The 16,372-nt window shown below is 39.7% G+C and overlaps 1 long non-coding RNA gene across 1 annotated transcript in view; it reads right to left on the bottom strand.

Annotated features, from left to right (window-relative positions):
• Positions 1–11,556: 11,556 nt before the first annotated feature.
• Positions 11,557–16,372, bottom strand: part of LOC133235238 (uncharacterized) — a 43,838-nt gene continuing 39,022 nt past the window's right edge. The window contains exons 2-3 of the long non-coding RNA XR_009732494.1: positions 13,212–13,329; positions 11,557–12,053 (exon numbers count right to left, since the gene is read on the bottom strand). This is a non-coding gene — a long non-coding RNA (uncharacterized LOC133235238). The remainder of the gene's footprint in view (positions 12,054–13,211; positions 13,330–16,372) is intronic.

Below are 16,372 nucleotides of genomic sequence, written 5' to 3'. Positions count from 1 at the left end.
CTTTTTAATGGCTGAGTAATACTCCATTGTGTATGTGTACCACAGCTTTCTTATCCATTCATCTGCTGATGGACATCTAGGTTGCTTCCATGTGCTGGCTATTATAAACAGTGCTGCAATGAACATCAGGGTACACGTGTCTCTTTCAATTCTGGTTTCCTCAGTGTGTATGCCCAGCAGTGGGATTGCTGGGTCATATGGCAGTTCTATTTCCAGTTTTTCAAGGAATCTCCACACTGTTCTCCATAGTGGCTGTACTAGTTTGCATTCCCACCAACAGTGTAAGAGGGTTCCCTTTTCTCCACACCCTCTCCAGCATTTATTGCTTGTAGACTTTTGGATAGCAGTCATTCTGACTGGCGTGAAATGGTACCTCATTGTGGTTTTGATTTGCATTGCTCTGATAATGAGTGATGTTGAGCATCTTTTCATGTGTTTGTTAGCCATTTGTATGTCTTCTTTGGAGAAATGTCTATTTAGTTCTGTGGCCCATTTTTTGATTGGGTCATTTATTTTTCTGAAATTGAGCTGCAGGAGTTGCTTGTATATTTTTGAGATTAATTCTTTGTCAGTTGCTTCATTTGCTATTATTTTATCCCATTCTGAAGGCTGTCTTTTCACCTTGCTTATAGTTTCCTTTGTTGTCCAAAAGTTTTTAAGTTTAATTAGGTCCCACTTGTTTATTTTTGCTTTTATTTCCAATATTCTGGGAGGTGGGTCATGGAGGATCCTCCTGTGATTTATGTCAGAGAGTGTTTTGCCTATGTCTTCCTCTAGGAGTTTTATAGTTTCTGGCCTTACATTTAGATCTTTAATCCATTTTGAGTTTATTTTTGTGTACGGTGTTAGAAAGTGTTCTGCTACTGCTGCTGCTGCTAAGTAGCTTCAGTCGTGTCCGAATCTGTGTGATCCCATAGACAGCAGCCCACCAGGCTCCCCGTCCCTGGGATTCTCCAGGCAAGAACACTGGAGGGGGTTGCCATTTCCTTCTCCAAGAAAGTGTTCTAGTTTCATTCTTTTACAAGTGGTTGACCAGTTTTCCCAGCACCACTTGTAAAAGAGATTGTCTTTTCTCCATTGTATATTTTTGCCTCCTTTGTCAAAGATAAGGTATCCATAGGTACGTGGATTTATCTCTGGGCTTTCTATTTTGTTCCATTGATCTATATTTCTGTCTTTGTGCCAGTACCATACTGTCTTGACTGTGGCTTTGTAGTAGTCTGAAGTCACGCAGGTTGATTCCTCCAGTTCCATTCTTCTTTCTCAAGATTGCTTTGGCTATTTGAAGTTTTTTGTATTTCCATACAAATTGTGAAATTATTTGTTCTAGCTCTGTGAAAAATACCGTTGGTAGCTTGATAGGGATTGCATTGAATCTATAGATTGCTTTGGGTAGTATACTCATTTTCACTATATTGATTCTTCTGATACATGAACACGGTATATTTCTCCATCTATTAGTGTCCTCTTTGATTTCTTTCATCAGTGCTTTATAGTTTTCTATATATAGGTCTTTTGTTTCTTTAGGTAGATATCTTCCTAAGTATTTTATTCTTTTCGTTGCAATGGTGAATGGAATTGTTTCCTTAATTTCTTTCTATTTTCTCATTATTAGTGTATAGGAATGCAAGGGACTTCTGTGCAATCTGTGAAAAACAATCTGTCTTGGAGGAAGTTGCCAAGAGCTCATGAGGCTTTCAGTTCTTCATGTGTGTCATAAGAGCTCATGTAACAGGTTTTTCTGCTTGTATTTGTTTCACTGATTAATTCAATCAGTTTCAATTTACATTTTTATCCCATCTTTAGTTATAAAGCACCAAATAAGAACTTAAAACCCCTAAATTCAAAAACAATAAAAAAGTCAAACTTGCAAGTTTGTTTAAAAAATAATAATTATTTTGCTAAATATTTGCCAGCATCAAATATGCTAATTAGCTCTTCTTCCCACTGCCACCCCTCCCCCCCCAAACTCTCCTGATCATTTCACTAGTTTCTCCCAAATTTGATTGAGGACTCTCACACAGTCTCTGCAATGATGTTCTTAGCCATTGTCTGCAAACTTTATCAAATTACTTTGGGTCATTCACTCATTTAGTTCAGGAAAAATTTACTGAGAATTAAAACTGCTAACACTGTCCTAGTATCCAAAACAATCTATATATTTAATGTGATCCCCATCAAATTACCAATGACCTTTTTAAAATTTTACAGAACTATAACAAATAATCCTCAGATTTATATGGAACCATAAAGTACTGGGAATCAGCAAAACACTCCTGCAGAAAAATAATAAAGCAGGAGGCATAACCTGTGAAGGTTTCAGGTAATACTACAAAGCTACAGTAGTCAAAACAGTGTGGTACTGATACAAAAACAAGCATATGGATCAATGGGAATAAATCCATGCATCTATGGCCAATTAACAACGGGGAAAAGAGAGTCTCTTCAGGAAGTTGTGGTGGGAAAGCCAGAGAGCCAAATGTAAATCAATGAAGTTAGAACATACCCTCTCACCATACACAAAAATAAACTCAAAATGACTTAAGGAGTTAAACATAAGACATGACACCACAAAATTCCTAGAAGAGATTATAGGAAAAACATCGTCTGACATTTACTGTACCAATGTTTTCTTAGGTCAGGGCAACAGAAATAAAAACAAAAATAAACAAATGGGACCTAATCAAATGTACAAGCTCTTGCACAGCAAAGGAAACCATAATAAAAAACAATCTAGACAATGAGAAAAAAATGTTTGCAAACAATGCAACCAATAAAGGCTTAATTTTCAAAATATACAAATAGCTCATACAACTCAAGACCAAAAATATCCAAACAATCCAATCAAAAAATGGTCAGAAGATCTAAATAGATATTTCCCCAGTTAAGACACACAAATGGCTAATAGGCACATGAAAAGATGCTCAACACCACTAATTATTAGAGAAATGCAAATCAAAACTACAATAATGAACCACCTCACGCTGGTCAGAATGACCATCATTAAAAACTCTACAAATAATAAATGCTGGAGAGGATGTGGAGAAAAGGGAACCTTCCTATGCTGTTGGCAGGAATGTAAGTTTTGGTATACCCACTGTGGAAAACAGTAGGGAAGTTCCTCAGAAAAGTAAAAATAGGGTTTCTATATGATCCAGCAATCCCACTCCTGGGCATATGTCCAGACAAAACTCTAATATAAAAACATGCACGTATCCTTGTGTTCACAGCAGCACTATTCACAATAGCTAAGACTTGGAAACAACCTAAATGTCCATCAACAGAGGACTAGATAAAGAAGATCAATGAAATAAATGCCATTTGCAGCAAAATGGATGCAACTAGAGAGCATCATACTAAGTAAAGTAAGTCAGAAAGACAAATATCATATGGTATCAGTTACATGTGACATGTGAAATATGACACACATGAACCTATCTATGAAACAGAAATAGACTAATGGACATAGAGAACAGACTTGTGGCAGCCGAGTCAGAGCACTGGGGAGGGGTGGAGTGAGAAGCTGGGGGTAGGTGATGTAGGTATTGTACATGGAATGGATAAACAACAAGGCCCTACTGTATAGCACATAGGAGTACATTCAGTATCCTATAAAAAGCCATAATGGAAAAGAATACATGAAAAAGAATGTGTGTGTGTGTGTGTGTGTGTGTGTGTATATCCGAATCATTTTGCTGTACAGCAGAAATTAACACACTATAAATCAGCTGTATTTCAAAAAAGAAAGGTTATCTAATACCTATCATGTGCCAGGGGCTGTTGAGAGCACCAAGGATCCAATGGGGAACAAAACAGGTCCACCTTCTGCCTTTATGAAGCAAACAACAAGCAAATTGTCATCAACTGGGTTAACAGGGAACACTAGATCTATATTTTGAACATGGCTTCTTTCTGGTGGCTTTTGTTCAACCTAGTGTTTGTAGCTAGCCATTGGGGTGCTGAATAATGTCTACTACCTATCAAGGTGGGGGACCTGGGGCTTTAAAACATGTTCATTATTTTATACCCTATTATTCCCCTTCCACATGTAAGGAAAACAGAGTGCAAGTTCATGTAGCCAACCAAGATTGGTCCTAACTTCTGTTTTATTGCTTTCCTCTGAGAAATTATTAACTGGTATCTATTTGATCCTTATTTCTTTTGGTTTTAGGACCAATCTTTAGCTTTCATTTTAACCTTGGCATGGCTTTCCCCTAGGAAGCAAACCTGTGTTTGTGACAGCAGCCATCACCTCTATGACCCTATCCTCTGGAGTCACTTAGCCCTGAGAAGTTATAAACTACCCTAATTACCTATAGTCAAAATGACTTTGTAAAGAGAAGTCTAGAGGACAGAGAACAAAGAACAAATGGGATCACATTTGCAATCCAGAAATACTAGTACTGAACAAATTGAAGAGGGGATGTCAAATTGGGAGCAAGGAGAAAAATGAGGAAGGCATTAAACTAATGCAAGAGACAAGTGACAAGACCTTATGGCAAAAGGCATTGCCAGTAAGAATGTAAAGGATTCTTACATTCTTACATTCTCTATAGCATCACTACAGTCGTTACAGGTATGAGATTTATAGTAATTATTCATGGAGGGGAAAGTGTGTCTGATCACTAATGAAGTCCAATTTCAAGTGGGCAGAAGGAGGAACAAGGGCAAAGGAAATGGAGAAGGTGTAACTACAAGGGCAGAAAGAAAACCAGGAGAGGGGCATCACAGAACAGAATGTGTTCTTAAAGAGGAGGGGCTGAAAACAGAGTAACAATTACTAAAGAAGTCAAGAAGGACAGGAAAGAAAATGTATCCATTGTCTTTGGCAACATGGTGGTGACTGAAAACTCTATACTAAGTGACTGATGTGGTGGATTGATGACAAAGGAAGCCAGGTTGCAGCTGACTCAGCAACTCAGCCTCTTGCATCCTGGAGTAATGGAAAGCATGGGATGAAGGGTCGTTCCTATGCAATTACAGAAACTGCTGGAATACAGACATCATATATAGGCAATCCTTACGAGAAGCTTGGTTTGATAATACAGAACATTTTCAATTTTTATACACATGTTGTCTTTGACTCACTAGGAATGATATTAATACAAAAACTTCAGCACTGTGACTGCCCTCAACTGTTTGTACATCTTGACTGCCATCCAGTCTGTCTGGCCAAAATCAACTAAGCAATTATGCACATGGGTGTGATAGCAATATACCAAATGTTGACTGTCCTCAACCAAGAGATAGTAATGAAAAGCTCTGCTAATTAGGTCTTGTTTGTATTTCTATAATCAAAACTAACTACCTGTTTTATTCAATGATATGCTTTATTAATTATCACTGGTATACTTGTTTCTCAGCATATTTTAAGCATCTTACAATACTTTGTCTATCTTCTGGGTACCCTTACCAGCCAAGATTTTGTTTGTATTAAAAAAGCAATAGATAAATGGAACACAATGTGTTCCTTACATAAGTTATTCCCCTGCCCCCTTTTGATCTTTCCCTGAGAAACATAGCCCTAGGCTTGTCAAATTTAATGTCAGAAGGGATAAATTTAAAAATATTATTAAGTGAAGCAGTTCTCACACCAAGAATAGGGAAAAGGCTTTTTCGTGGAACACTGGAATTTTATTTTATTTGTAAGACAAATTTGAATATCACTATCATATGCATATTCAAAAGCGGAGACATTACTTTGCCAACAAAGGTTCATCTACTCAAGGCTATGGTTTTTCCTGTGGTCATGTATGGATGTGAGAGTTGGACTGTGAAGAAGGCTGAGCGCCGAAGAGTTGATGCTTTTGAACTGTGGTGTTGGAGAAGACTCTTGAGAGTCCCTTGGACTGCAAGGAGATCCAACCAGTCCATTCTGAAGGAGATCAGCCCTGGGATTTCTTTGGAAGGAATGATGCTAAAGCTGAAACTCCAGTACTTTGGCCACCTCATGTGAAGAGTTGACTCATTGGAAAAGACTCTGCTGCTGGGAGGGATTGGGGGCAGGAGGAGAAAGGCACGACAGAGGATGAGATGGTTGGATGGCATCACTGACTCGATGGACGTGAGTCTCAGTGAACTTCGGGAGTTGGTAATGGACAGGGAGGCCTGGTGTGCTGAGATTCATGGGGTCGCAAAGAGTCAGACACGACTGAGCAACTGATCTGATCTGATCATATGCATTTCTACAGGACAATTGAGGTCTTTAAGACTTTTCATATGTGGCTTCTATTACAACAGAATGCCTATAATATATAGTTTTTCAGAAAAAAGAGACTTTCAGCTTCTCTCATGGTAAGTTCCAAGTCTTTTAAAGAATGATTAGTGGCCTGTAATTGAATTAGGGCAATATCTCCAGCTCTGAATGGAAAAGACTGAAGTCCAGATTGGGACAAGGAACTATCATAGGATTGCTAAGTGTGAAAACAGCCAAGTTAGAGCTGGACTTTCAGTTTCCTGTGTCTTCCCACTGACCTCTACCTTAACTACTCCCTGTTGGAAAGGCAAGTGTGATGATTACTTTTAAATGTCACCTTGACTGGGCTAACTGTGGAAAATTCTTCAAGAGACAGGAATACCAGACCACTAATCTGCCTCCTGAGAAATCTGTATGCAGGTCAGAAAGCAACAGTTAGAACTGGATATGGAACAACAGATGGGTTCCAAATCGGGAAAGGAGTACATCAAGGCTATACATTGTCACCCTACTTATTTAAATATAAAGAGTATATCATGAGAAATGTTGGACTGGATGAAGCACAAGCTGGAATCAAGACTGCTGGGAGAAATATCAGATATGCAGATGACACCACCCTTATGGCAGAAAGTGAAGAAGAACTAAAGAGCCTCGTGATGAAAGTGAAAGAGGAGAGTGAAAAAGTTGGCTTAAAGCTCAACATTCAGAAAACTAAGATTATGGCATCTGGTCCCATCACTTCATGGCAAATAGACGGGGAAACAGTGGAAACATTGAGAGACTTTATTTCGGGGGGCTCCAAAATCACTGATGGATAGGGAGGCCTGGCATGCTGCAATTCATGGGGTCACAAAGAGTTGGACACGACTGAGCGACTGAACTGAACTGAAAATCACTGCAGATGGTGACTGCAGCCATGAAATTAAAAGATGCTTGCTCCTTGGAAGAAAAGTTATGACCGACCTAGACAGCATATTAAAAAGCAGAGACCTTACTTTGCCAAAAAAGGTCTGTCTAGTCAAAGCTATGGTTTTTCCAGTGGTCATGTATGGATGTGAGAGTTGGACTATAAAGAAAGCTGAGCACCGAAGAATTGATGCTTTTGAACTGTGGTGTTGGAGAAGACTCTTGAGAGTCCCTTGGACTGCAAGGAGATCCAACCAGTCTATCATAAAGGAAATCAGTCCTGACTATTCACTGGAAGGACTGATGCTGAAGCTGAAACTCCAATACTTTGGCCATCTGATGAGAATAACAGACTCACTGGAAAAGACCCTGATGTTGGGAAAGATTGAAAGCAAAAGGAGAAGTGGGTGGCAGAAGAAGAGATGGTTAGATAGCATCACCGACTCAATGGACATGAATCTAAGCAAACTCCGGGAAACAGTGAAGGACAGGGGAGCCTGGTGTGCTGCAATCCATGGGGCTGCAAAGAGTTGGACACGACTGAGTGACTGAACTGAACTGGACTGGACTAAAGGATACATGGATCACCGGTAAAACATTATCTCTGGGTGTCTCTGTGAGGGAGCTTCAGGAAGAGATTAACATTTGAATCTGTAAGTGGAGTAAAGATGGCCCTCACCACTAGGGGTGGACATCATCCAATTTGTTAGGACTTGAGTAGAACAAAAGAGCAAAGTAAGGGCAGATACGCTCTTCCTTAGCTTGAGCTGAGACATCCATCTTCTGCCCTTGGACACTGGTGTTCCTGGTTCTTAGACCTTCAGACTAAGACAGGGACTTAAACCACTGGCCCTCCTGGTTCTTGAGCCTTTGAACTCGGGCTGACTTACACCACCAGCTCCCTGATCTCGACTATAGGTGGCAAAATTGGGGGACTTCACAGTATCTGTAACTGCATTAGCCAATTCCTGTAACAAATCTCATATATATTTATACGTGTCCTAGAGGCTCTGTTTCTTTGGAAAATTTTGACTAATACAGGGATATCTCAGGCTCTGAGGTCACACAGATTCTACTTTGAAGCCTAAATTCACTCTGTACATCACTCATCTCACCTGGAAAGTGGGTTCACAGAAGGTACCATTGTACTGGCTGGGATTACTGTGGTGGTTAAATGAGAAAATGTATGGAAAATTCCAAATCAGTGCTTGGCACATGGTGACTACCCTACAGACGTCAACTGCTTTTAACAACACAGAGTAGAACCGGCTGTCACTGTGTTGGGTTTGTCCCCATCCCAGAAAAAAGCCTAGGATCCCTATAAACTGAAACAATCAGACATTACCAGATTGTGACCTGTTTGTTTTTCAGACGCTGCTGATCAGTTTCAACTGAGACCCAGTCATAGCCATAATCAAACATCAAAGGCATGTGGGCAATAACATACTCCCTTTTTGTTGTTGTTTTCCACATAAGTGTATCTAACTGAATTAATTGGTTGGCTACGAGCATATGGGAGCCTTGACTAACTGGGACCAAATCTCTGAGACTGCTGAGCAGAGCAGTTAGGATACAGTATCATGCCTCTGTCCTACTGAACACTCCTGGTAAATCACTCAACCTCTCTGTGCCTCTGTTGCCTCATCTACAAAATGGGGATAAAAGAGGACCTACCTCTTTGGTTGTGAAGATCAAATGAGATGCTACACATTAAGTGTTGGGCTAAAGAGGCCCCCTCCTAAGTCCTCAGTAGTTGGGCCATTAGTATGATTTTTATTTCCCCTGCCGTCCCTACCATCTCACTGAGGAGCTTGGTTCTAACCAGGAACAGGATATACAAATGTCATCTGAGGTTCATGGTGTTGTAAAGTTGGATTAACAGCATCATGCAGGCTGAGAGGAAGTCCAAGATTTCTCCTCTACCATAACATCTCCACCTTGTGACTAAGCAGGTGGGGGTGTAGAGGGGGAAAAGACCTACATGTTGGGGTCTCTGGGCCATTGAGTTTATAGGCTTGGATTTCTCACATTAACTGAGCTTAAAAGGATTAGAGCATGAGAGAGGCTTGGTCTCTCCTGACTAAAATTTCCCATCCTCTCTGTTCTCAGACTCTCCTTGACTGGCTGGTTGTAAGAGATTTCCTATTGTCTCACTTCTTATTTGTAAAGAGCTCCAATCTGATTCTGGATGCCGGTTCTACAATGAGGATCAGAAAAAGTCATATATGAAAATGAGATGTTCCAACTTGTACTGTGCCTGTGGACCCCAGGGTGTACTTATTACACTGTGGATGGCTGGCTCTGACCTCCAAATCTCTGAATTCAGCCAGTCCTGCCCAGCAATCTTTACCTTTCTTAATTACCAGACAAAGGAATTTAATGCAGAATCATGTCTGAACGTCACTGTAAGAAACTTGATTCTTACTCAGGCCTGCATCAATATTCTGCTTGTTTTGAAACTTGTTGCTTAAGTAAGACAACACTGGCTCTGGTGCTGCAGGGCCTGCCTTTGTTCAATCCATATGGGCACACCTCCCCACCCTCCCCTGCAAAGTCATTTCCTGAGACAGGCTTTAATATCAAGAGATGCACTTAAAGCCTACTTTTAAAATCACTTTAACTTTTTAACTAAGAGAAGAAATAGGAAAAAAGCATAGCACTGGAGAAAAAAGATACCACTTAAGTAAAGAAATTAAAAAAATCATAATCTTGAAACGCCAAGCTTACTGATTTGGTCAAGTGAAGAACACAAGCTATTCAAAACCCACTGGCCAATTTGGTAAAAATTTCACTGAAATGTGATTTCTACTATTTAGACCAAACTCTCAAGGAGGAGGGCCTCCACGGTGGCACAGAGATAAGAGGATCTGCCTGGCAATGCAGGAGACACAAGAGATGTGTTTTCGATCCCTGGATTGGGAAGATCACCTGGAGAAGGTAATGGCAACCCATTCTAGTATTCTTGTCTGGAAAATTCCATGGACAAAGGAGCCTGGCAGTCTACAGTCCATGGGATCGCAAAGACTTGGGCACTACTGAGCATGCGTGCACATATTCATTCACTCAGCCTCAAGGAGGGAGGTAGCTTGGTGTAATGGGAAGAATATAGATATTCCTATCAGACAACTTTGGTTTGAAATTTGGCTCCATCAATCCAGCCAAGTGACATTAATCTCTTTGAGGCTGGTTCCCCAATGAGAATAGTGATAATGTATATAACCTGCATAGCCCAATTATTATTAATGATCATTGCTATTGTCTTTATCTCTTCTGACCCTCAATCAGTAAAGTGTTCAGTTCAGTTCAGTTGCTCAGTCATGTCTGACTCTTTGCAACCCCATGGACTGCAGCATGCCAGGCCTCCCTGTCCATCACCAGCTCCCAGAATTTACTCAAACTCATGTCCACTGAGTCAGTGATGCCATCCAACCATCTCATTCTCTGTCGTCCCCTTCTCCTCCTGCCTTCAATCTTTCCCAGCATCAGGGTGTTTTCCAATGAGTCAGTTCATCACATCAGGAGGCCAAAGTGTTGGAGTTTCAGCTTCAGCATCAGTTCTTCCAGTGCATATTAAGGACTGATTTCCTTTAAGATGGACTGGTTGGATCTCCCTGCAGTCCAAGGGACTCTCAAGAGTCTTCTCAAACATCATGGTTCAAAAGCATCTATTTTTCGGTGCTCAGCTCAGTAAGGTAGGGAAGATAACACTATTATTTCATAACCCTGTTGTGAAGATTATTAAACTAGATAATTCAAAGGCTACACATTTAGTGTGTATGATGTGTCAGGTACTGTTCTAAGTACTTCACATGGATTTATTTATTTACTTCTTACAACAAGACCATTTTACTGAGGAGGAGGAATCTGGGGCTCAGAAAGATTAAGTACATTATGCAAGGTCGCACGCCTGTAAGGGGTGAAGCTGGATTACTGTATGTGAAGGGCTCAGCCAGGACCAGGCATACAGTAGACACTCAATAATGGGGCAGTATTCATGGTGCCATGTGTATAGAGAACCTTTCCTAAGGGGCTGCCTTGGGAGTATCAGAATTTTGGCTGGCTGGAAATTCCACAATGGTTAGTGTGTTAATATTGATGGAAGTTCATTCTTTCATGGAATATGGGTTTGGGGTTGCAGTGGAGGACAAAAAGAACTATCTCTGAGCTATAAACAGGAGTGGAGATATCTTTAAACAGGGGTTGAGTCAGATTCATTCAGTCAGGTGGTCCCCAAATTAGTGTCACCTGTCTACAAAGAAACTGAATAACTGTCATACTTAGAAAATTTCCTGTTTAGTCCTGAGAGAATGATTATGCTGCAAAGAAGCAGTTGTTAAGACTGGGTAGGGGGAAAAAAATCTTCTCTTGTAAGTTACATTTTGATGGGCCAACATTAGACACAATAAAGGCAGTGATATTTAAATTGATCAGGGACAGATGTTTAACATATTTTATGTAAGAATTGTAGACACAGTTAACTGCCAAAACAGACTGTTTCCTGAAACATTGGACAGATGGAACTAAGAAGATGTACTCCTGAGGAGTGGGAACTCCTCAAAGTGACCCTAATTTAAAAAAAAAAATTTTTTTTTTGATCAAAGCACTTCGGTGATTTTTAATTCTGTTTCTGTACTTTGTTCACTTTGTCGTGGCTACAAAGGTATTTGGGATGCAACATTTTTCTCTTTCTCTCTCTCTGAGCATGTATGTGCTACACATGTGTGAGTATTCCTGGTTTCAAAAGCATGCTTTGTTTTATTTTCTATCATTCACTGTGGGAAATTGAGTGTGCTGTACACATTGTTGGCTGTCTCCCCAGCATCTGCTCCCCTCCCCCTCCTCAGCAGTCCCTGATTTCCATTTGGGAATCTGGGGTTCCAGAGATGCTGATTCTACTTCCATTTCCAGATCTTGTCACCATTCTGCTGGAAAGTCTTGCCTTTGATTGTTCCTTTTCTCATTCAGAGTAAAAAAAACAAAAAACAAAAAAACAACAAAGTCGTCATACTGGTGCTGCAAGGCTTGACGCAGTGGGGCTCTGTTATCCAGCCTCATCTCCTACAGCCTCCCACCCATCTGTGCTCCTTTTTACTGCCCCCTCTTACTCTTCCTGAAACATTCCAGGCACTGCTATATCTGCCAATATTCTCCCACCTCTAGGACTTTAACTCTCTGATCTATTAGAATAAAGCAACTGAAGACTGAGTTGACCAGTTTCCCCTAAATCCCTCATTTGGCTCACAGGGGGAAAAAAAAACTCCCGATACAATCAGTAATGCTAATTAAGTTAATTAATTAAATCAGATTACTTTCTGTGAGAAATGGGAACACATTTTCATTCCCATTAATGCTTTAAGAGGAATGTTCACCAACATTCTGCCCTGATGTGTATGAAGTCTTTCTTCTTGTGTTCTTAAAGAACAATATACAATTCAGTGCTGCAGAGAAAGCCTGGTTGAGAGCAACTGCAAGAGTTATTTACTGGGTGGGGTTTCAGTCTTGCGTTGGCTATTCTGCTGATATTCACTTAATGAAACTGACAAATAAAAACAAAATCTGTAAAGTATGCCAACCAATGCCTGCTTCACCAATCCAGCTTTTTGGCTTGCCTCAAGTAGTTTTAATAAAATATGTTAACTACACCAGTGTCTTGAAAGAATTCATGCTCTGTAAGCTAGCTCTCTCAATTGCTCTAAGTTTTGGAAATAGGCCGGTGAATTTAATGAACTATTTAAAATAATACTCCAGGAGACTTAAATCTTGATAATTATGCAAGGAGTTGTATTTCAGGTATATTACATGTTTTGAAAATGACGCATTTTGCCTAGAATTCTGATCATTGTATGTGCAATGAGCTATGGTCACCAGGATCGAATTTAAATCACGTTTTCAATTCACAGATGACCAAAAATGAAATTCATGCAACTAACAGTAGGGAGGGATGGTGCTACCACTCTCTTGAGTTTGCCTTATAATGACTCTGTTTAATTTCCTGTTTTAAAGAAAGAACCTGAATGGAATTTCTTCTTCAGGGATTATTTGGTTTAAACCTGATCCTCTCACATGCTTTCCTAAATCTCTCCTTTGAGGATTTGGACTCCGGACTCACCTGAAGGTATCATTTCAGTTTTTGGATGAGAGACACGCTCTTCATCATCCCAAAGCAATCCGAGAAAGTCCTTCTCTGCCACAAATGGCACCAGCAAGTGTACAAAGCCCACTTTGTTCTGTGAGAAATGAAAACAGATTTTAACAGTGCATCTTTGGATTGAAGTAGGAAGAACTTATACAGGGACATTAACGCAAGTCAGAATCATTAACATTCATAACAATGCCACCGTTGCTGTTATGCAGTTGGTGTCCAATGTATCTGGGTCTTGTTTCATTCAATAACATAATACCTGCATTTGCCCGCTCTCCTGCTCTGGACATTTTTGCTATTAAATTCAGTGAGGACTATTAGTAGTCAAACAAGTGTAAGGCTAAAGCTTTCATTACTTCTTTTGCCATGGGTGGTTAGGGGAGCAAAAGACCTCCTGGCCCATCCACCCTATCTTTCCAGTGGAAAGATAGTTCCTTGATAACAATGAAGGGTCAGTGTCTGAGCAATTTCTTTGGGATTGTGTGTAGGTTGGTTTTAGCAATTCAGAAAAGGATGACTCATTTTGATTCACAACACAAAAAATACATGCAAGTCGACTTATTGAAAAGTTTATTGGCTAGACATAGTTATATAGACAGGAATTTCTATACAGTATCAAGTTAAGCAAGCAACTCCAACAAATTCAATTAATCATTGTGAGGCTAAACTAAGAGTAATTTAAGATTAAAAATAAAACACCACTAGGAGAAATAAAAAATTATAGTCTGATAAGATAACAGTACAATGTATTCTACTCCTTTAGCTCAGGGTTTCCAATGACTAGATGGTGCCTATGCACACAGCAAGAGCTTCACAGCTCTGTGAAACCCTGTCTGGCACATAGCTTTCTTAGAAGAATTCAGAATTAAAAGCCAGAGTAATCTAGTTCTAATAATGAATATCAGGTTTTAAATGAATATTTGAGTAACTCACTTACTAGGTTACTATGAAGTGACCCTTAATTACACATTGATATAACAGTCCATGGAATTTCAAATCATTCATCTAGAAGCCACAGAGAGAAAAACTACTAAAAATGTTAAATTTTGAGACAATCATAGATTCATACACAATTGTGAGAAATAGGATGAAGAGGTCCAGTGTACTTTTTACTCAGTTTCCCCAAATGGTAATATCTTGTAAAACCATAGTTCAATGTCATAACCACAGTATTGACACTGATACAATCAAGATACAAAATATTTCCATCAACACAGCAATCTCTCAAGTTGTCCTTTTGTAGCCATACCCACTTCTCTCCTACCTCCATCCTCTTCATCTCGGGCTACCAGTAATCTGGTCCCCATTTCTACAAGTTTCTCATCTCAAGAGTTCTAATCAATGGGATAATATAGTAAGTAATCTTTTGGGAAACTGCCAAATTATTTTCCAGAATGGCTGTACCATTTTACATTCTTACTGAAATATACAAGTGATCTATCTCTGTATATGTTCTCCAGCATTTGGTGTTGCCTCTATTTTAATTTTAGTCATTCTGATAGATATGTAGTGATACTTTATTGAGGTTTTAATTTGCATTTCTCTAACAACTGATGTTGAATGGTTTGCCTTGGAAAAGAATTGAGATCATTCTGTCATTTTTGAGACTGCACCCAAGTACTGCATTTCAGACTCTTTTGTTGACTATGAGGGCTACTCCATTTCTTCTAGGGGATTCTTGCTCACAGTAGTAGATATATTGGTCATCTGAATTAAATTTGCCCATTCCCACCCATTTTAGCTCACTGGTTTCTAAAATGTTCACTCTTGCCATTATATAATAATAGTTTCTATAAAGCCTTGGCCAGATACTTTCAATATGTGTATCAATTTGGTATTGAGGTCTGTTGACTGCTTTTTCCATACAGTTTAAGGTTTTTCTCATCCTCTGTATGGCTAGTAATTTGGATGTATTTTGAATATTATATTATAAAATTCTATGTCTTGTTTGAATCTGATGAAAATTATTGATATTTTTGTTTTAGCAGGCAATCAAACTGGTTAGGTTCAGACGACAAATTTCAATCCATGAGCACTGTTTCTAATATCTTTTTAATTTTCAAAGCCTTTACAGTACTATTAAGATCTGTCCCCCATCTGCATCACTCAGTGGTTAGTCTGGAACCCTATCCACGGTCTATCAGTTAGTTCAGTTCTCACAAGTCTTCGATCTGCTGATTAGAATCAGACTCCTGCATACATAACTCAGGGGAAGCCCACGTGTTCATAAACCACTTTATGGGTTTTTGTTTTTCTTTGAGCTCTCCTCTCCAGTCTCCTAGGTGCTTTCATTTGCCTTGGGTTCTTCTTTTGGCCTCTGGCCTGGGAGTTGGGCTTTAGTTACCCTTTCTGTCTTGCACATTTGTGACCCATGTTCTAGGCCCAAGTGGCAAAGGACAGAGGAGGAACCAAAGGCAATGGAAGCACTGTCCCACTCTCTTGGGACCACATTTCCATCACTGAAGAGAAAGGTGCCCTTCCCTAGAGTTTTGGTTCCTGCTAGCTCCAGGCCCAGTTTTTGTCACTGTTATCATGGGAATGTCTACAGAATATGGTGGGAATGAACGAAGAAAAGGAAAAGAAGGTAAAACCATTTTCTACACTGTCTCCAGCATTATAAGTCCCTTTTCCCTTCTTCTCAAGTTTGGAGGAGAAGGCTTATTCTGGAGCACTCTCTGTACCCCCAGGGCTCTCTATGGGGTTTCAGGTTGTACTGGGTTCAGCCACGGTGATGTTCAAAGGGAAAAAAATAATTAACACAACTATTCTGGTGGCATTTCAAATTCTAGTCTCCTTCCCTAAACTACCTGGTACTAGTTACTTTTCAGAGTCCTCAGATAGCTGCTCCATGCATTCTGCTTATATTTTACAGTTGAGTTCAATGGGAGATATAGCATAGAATGTACTTACTCCTTCTTAACTGGAACATGAATCTTAAAATATGCATTTTCAAAAAAATTTAGTGGAATATAGTTGATTTATAATGTTGTATTAGTTTCAGGAGTACAGAAAAATAGTTTCATTTATCAGATCAGATCAGATCAGATCAGTCGCTCAGTTGTGTCTGACTATTTGTGACCCCATGAATCGCAGCATGCCAGGCCTCCCTGTCCAACACCAACTCCTGG

The sequence above is a fragment of the Bos javanicus genome, chromosome 22 (genome assembly GCF_032452875.1).
Source record: "Bos javanicus breed banteng chromosome 22, ARS-OSU_banteng_1.0, whole genome shotgun sequence".
Classification (NCBI taxonomy): domain Eukaryota; kingdom Metazoa; phylum Chordata; class Mammalia; order Artiodactyla; family Bovidae; genus Bos; species Bos javanicus.
The sequence above is the reverse complement of the archived record's forward strand: the minus strand, read 5'-3'. Positions and strand labels throughout refer to the sequence as shown.